Source organism: Pyrus communis, chromosome 2, assembly GCF_041283825.1.
Source record: "Pyrus communis isolate YQ-2024b chromosome 2, ASM4128382v1, whole genome shotgun sequence".
Lineage (NCBI taxonomy): Eukaryota > Viridiplantae > Streptophyta > Magnoliopsida > Rosales > Rosaceae > Pyrus > Pyrus communis.
Genome location: NC_142566.1, coordinates 26,810,001 through 26,815,000, shown reverse-complemented (window position 1 = coordinate 26,815,000; position 5,000 = coordinate 26,810,001). Strand labels below are relative to the sequence as shown.

The 5,000-nt window shown below is 40.5% G+C and overlaps 1 long non-coding RNA gene and 1 pseudogene across 1 annotated transcript; both read left to right on the top strand.

The window, feature by feature from the left end:
- LOC148698841 (uncharacterized) overlaps positions 1–5,000 on the top strand; it is a 15,365-nt pseudogene that overhangs the window by 5,497 nt on the left and 4,868 nt on the right.
- On the top strand, positions 714–1,712 carry LOC148698842 (uncharacterized). The gene is made up of 2 exons (XR_015959721.1): positions 714–826; positions 1,513–1,712. It is a non-coding gene; the product is annotated as an uncharacterized LOC148698842 (long non-coding RNA).

Genomic DNA, 5,000 nt, shown 5'->3' with positions numbered 1-5,000 from the left:
GTACTACAACTTTCCTTTTTGTTTCACCTAATTTAATTGAGTATTGAAGAAGTTATACTCATTTGAATCTTACCCAGTTTCCGGCGGACACCCGTGGCTTCCAGGCTGTTTTCCGGCCAACTCCGACCACGATGACGGGAACCAAGGGTATATTTCGATTCCTTACCTTCGGGGCTTCAATTTGGTATATTGAATGACATGTTTTGGTTGAGTTTTGAGCTCCAACGGAGCTTGGGAATTCTCCGGCCGAAGTCCGGCCTTCCCTCTCCTTGGAATCCGGCGACCACCAAACCCAAAGGCCTTAGGGCCTTGGTTGCAGCCCAAAACCCTGGTTACAAGCCCAAACCCATTACCCTTTTAATTAGGCCTTTGGGCCGTGAGGTTCAAGCCCAAACCCATTTTCAGTTTTTACCCCAACCCATTTAAAACCCAAGCCCAAAACCCTAACCCAAAACCCATTGACCTGTGACCCGTAATCCGTGACCCTGACCCGTTGACCCGTGACCCTGACCCGTTTGACCTGTTGACCCGGACCCGGTCTGACCGTTGACCCGGTCAACGGTCAACGTTGACTTTGCCTTTGACCGGTCAACGTTGACTTTGACCGTTGAGTTTTTGGGTTTCGTGCGGGGACCCTCCTAGGCTAATTTCGACGTCCTGAACCCGTTGTCGATGTCCGTTTTCCCAAATTCAGTCGTTTGAGTAGAGTTTGACTAAATGTACCCTTTATGTGCTTAGGGACGTTTAATTGTGGCGTTTCCGTCTTCGCTAGTGGCGTGGTGTTTCCGTCTTCGCTAGTGGCGTGGCTTTTCGACGGCAAAGTACTGTGAGTGGACCCCTTCTAAAAATGCATGTTTTGATAGTATAAATGCATACATGAAAAGCATGATTTGATGATTATATTTTATGAAACGTTTTACGAGATAACATGCTTACTGAGGCTAGTTTGAATTATTACCATTTTTCCTATAACCCATGTTCTTATAGCATATCTGATGGATGACGATATGATATTTAGAACATGTTTAGAACACCTCTTTATAGTATAGATGATGGATGACTTTATACTATGAAGTGGATTTTCAATATATGTATGTTCACTGGTTTTGTACTTACCTAGTGGTCCTTTCCGCTACGGGACGTAGGGATAGATCCGGTCCGTCCCGGGCGACGGTTTGGTGTTGGCATAGGGCTTGGAGTGTGTTTTCCTCTGACTGTGTGCTCAGAGACGGGGAGCCGGCAAGGGGCCTGAAGTGCATTTTCCTCTGACTGTGTGCTCAGAGACGGGGAGCCGGCATGGGTCCTGAAGTGTTATATCGGACATTCACTAATGATTACTATTTTATGCGAATGATGATTTGAGACATTGCACGACATGCTAGGTTTCGGAAAACCTATGTTTATCATTATATATGTGTTTTCATAAAACCTGGGGGTTAGTATGTTGATAACTATTTTATTATATATATATATCAACTTGGTCCACTCATGTTTGTTTTGCGTCCCCTTCAGGACTTAGAATCGAGGCATACAATCCCGACGTCCAGGCACTTCCGCATCGGCATCTTCGAGTCCTCTCGGTGTAGGACCCACTCTTTTGTTTCATTCAATTTTATTATTATTTTCTTTTAGTGTTCTAGATTTGAGGTGTGCTCTGAACACGGTCCTTATTTGCATATTAATTATTCTTTTATATTTATAAGCCTTATTTATCCCTTGTTTTCAGCATTTGCACTCAATAAATGGCTTTCGTCACCTTCGGGTGTCGGCCAGCACGTGCCTATCCTGGTATTCGGGGAATATCGGGGTCGGGGCGTGTCATTTTGCACCTTTTCTCCATCCTTTTTAGATCCACTACCAGTCTACCGCTTGAAGGTGCCTTTGCTTTTGTTGGTGTAGAGCGCTTCCTCTTCACTCTTCAGTGAGACTCCTCCCATTTGCTTGGCCATAGCTTCTTGACCTGCAAGCAAATTTTCAAACTCAACAAGCGATGGTTGTGTCGGCCATCCTTGTATAGCGGCAATGAACCCTCGATATTCGGGTCTCAAACCATGGATAATTATTCTCTTCATCCTGGTTTCCCCAATAGGAGCTGTTGGATCTAATTCTGAAATTTCGCGGCATATCGACTTCACCTTGTGAAAGTACTGGGCAATCGTCATGTTGCGTTGTACCATCGATAGCAGCTCATTCTCGAGAAGTTGCAATTTTGTATCGTTCCTCTTCGAAAAGAGTGTAACAAAAGTGTCCCATGCTTCCTTTGGCGTTTTAGCATCCCGAATGTGCTCCAACATTTCTTCTTCTATTGTGGTCTTTAAGGCAAACATTGATTTGCCTGCTTTAATTTTCCACTTCCGCAAGACGCCGTTAGCATCTTCCGCTGCCGGTTGTGTAACTTCACTACCACCGACAACCTCCCACAAGTCTTGACCTTGAAGGTAAGACTCTATACACGTTGCCCACGTGTTATAGTTTTGGTTGTTGAGCTTCTTGATTCCTCCAACAACTTGAAGATCACCCATCGTATCGGCAAGACTTTGACTACACCGAACAAGCTTGAATGACTACCGTGCAGAGTAATACACTACTCTCGACACAAAGAAGCTCCCTCTCAAGGTTTGTGATAACCCCAGCAATAATCTCAAGAATTTTTTTTCTGATGTGGAAGATCAGTCAAAACTGCAACCACAGAGCATACTCGGAATTTCAAGAGACTTTACAACCAATGCTCTACCAAGAACGATCCCTGACCGACTTGGCTCTGATACCAATTGTTGAATAAGAAGAGTATCCAAGATAACTCTAATGATCCCAAGAAGAAGAAAATAGAGCACACTCTTAAAGAAAGCTCACAAAACAAACTAATTAGCAAAGCTTTTCTTATTTAGCTCTAGGCTTTGTTTTTCCTTGGATGATATACAATGCTTGGGGACTTGGGTTTTATAGCAAACCAAATGAAAGCTACACCACACACTTAATTAAACTAAGTTTATTTACTACCACACAAAACACATTAATTGCACCTAATTATGTTGTCTTCCACACAACCTTACCTAACTTTGCAATTGTAAGCAATTACATCATCAAACTAGATATGAACTTGGGCTTTAGATTGGGTTGTGGATTACTTATTGTTTTGGGTTGACATTGATTCTCAACATGTAATGGCCACCGTTGACTATAAGTATGGTTACACCGGTAAAATGAGAACGTGCATTGACAAGGAAACGTTGTGTGTTACCACGTCTGTTTTCTTGCTCATTAGCGCTTTTAATAAGGACGTGCATTGACAAGAAAACTGGAGGGTAACATCTCTCATTCATAAGCACAACTAGCTAAAGAAATGCTTAAATTACAAAATCATGAAGTGTGACGTTTTTCTGACAACTCCAAATGTCTAGATGAACACATTAGGTAGGTAATCCTGAAACCTCAATGCGGTCAGGAAGAATAATAATCCATCTAGACTTTTAGTCATCAGTTCCGGAATATAATGTTTAGTCATTTAGCTAGTTTAATCCATCTAGACTTTTGAAATTAGTGCAATGTCCTGTGGTTTAAAAATGAACACATTTAGCTAGTTTAGTCGTCAGTTCCGGAATATAATCCAGTTTATAAATTGTTGCCTAGTTTTGGGGACCCTGCATTATCCAGTATGTTGATAAATGTTGATTTTAGGTTAGCTCTATGTTCATAAATGTTGATATTAGTTAATCTGTTTCCTTTTTTAACCACAGGACAATGCAGTAATTTCAAAAGTTCTGTATGTGATGCCACACTACTGAGCCCTAAACAAGAAATAGAAACCAAAATTGCAGAAGAAGCTTCAGAACACGAGTCAGAGAGCAGAGGATGGCAAAATGTTTGAAAGTGGAGAAAATTTCAGAGATTTGCTATTGAGAAATTCGTCATTTCCTAATCTTGCGCAGGAGATTTTTTATCTTAACATGAACAGCCCTACAATCTTAAAGACATCTTCCATCTACAATTTTGGATAATCCGACAGAAGGCTATTTATAGATTGCGCAAACAAGCTCATTGAGTACAAAAGCGTTCATGATTCACAAAGAGTCAATCTTCTGTTACTAGCTGTTGGAAAACTAGTAGTATATAATATTAACAAGTTTCCTAGATTACGAACAGATGTTAACATCATACCTGAGGCAGCCATTGTAGAATAAGAAAAGGATATCTTCTACTCGTTGAAAGACTTAATGTTCTTAAGGTGAAAGAACCCAATAACACAGAACTTTTCTTTACGAGTAGGGAGTCCTTATATAGATCAACATTCACCAACTTCCCTCTATCATGGAGAGTTGGTTTTTGTCAGTTAACAGCAGTTTCATTAAATCAGTGGGATGTAAGTTATCTCCACAATTGTTATCCATATTTCCTTAATAATAGGAAGCAGCTTTTTCCACGTTTGCAACTTACGTCAAACTGTATTGTTACCAAATACATTTCGTCCTTCACTAAATGATAGTTTAGTCCAATTAAGTTTCTAACACTAGCATGTCAAGGTAAGTCAAGAATATGCATAACTCTAGACAAGTTGGTGGAAGAAGTTTGTGTTGAGAATCAATGTTAGGTAGAATCAATATTAGGTATGGTTGGGTGGAAAAAAATTAGGTGCAATTAATGGGTTTTGTGTGGTAGCAAATAATCTTAGTTTAATTAAGTGTGTGATGTAGCTTTCATTTGGTTTGCTATAAATACCCAAGTCCTCAAGCATTGTACATCATCCAAGGAAAAACAAAGCCTAGAGCTAAATAAGAAAAGTTTTGCTAATTAGTTTGTTTTGTGAGCTTTCTTTAAGAGTGCTCTATTTTCTTCTTATTGGGATCATTAGAGTTATCTTGGATACTCTTCTTATTCAACAATTGGTATCAGAGCCAAGTCGGTCAGGGATCGTTCTTGGTAGAGCATTGGTTGTAAAGTCTCTTGAAATTCCGAGTATTGCTAGGGTTATCACAAACCTTGAGAGGGAGCTTCTTTGTGTC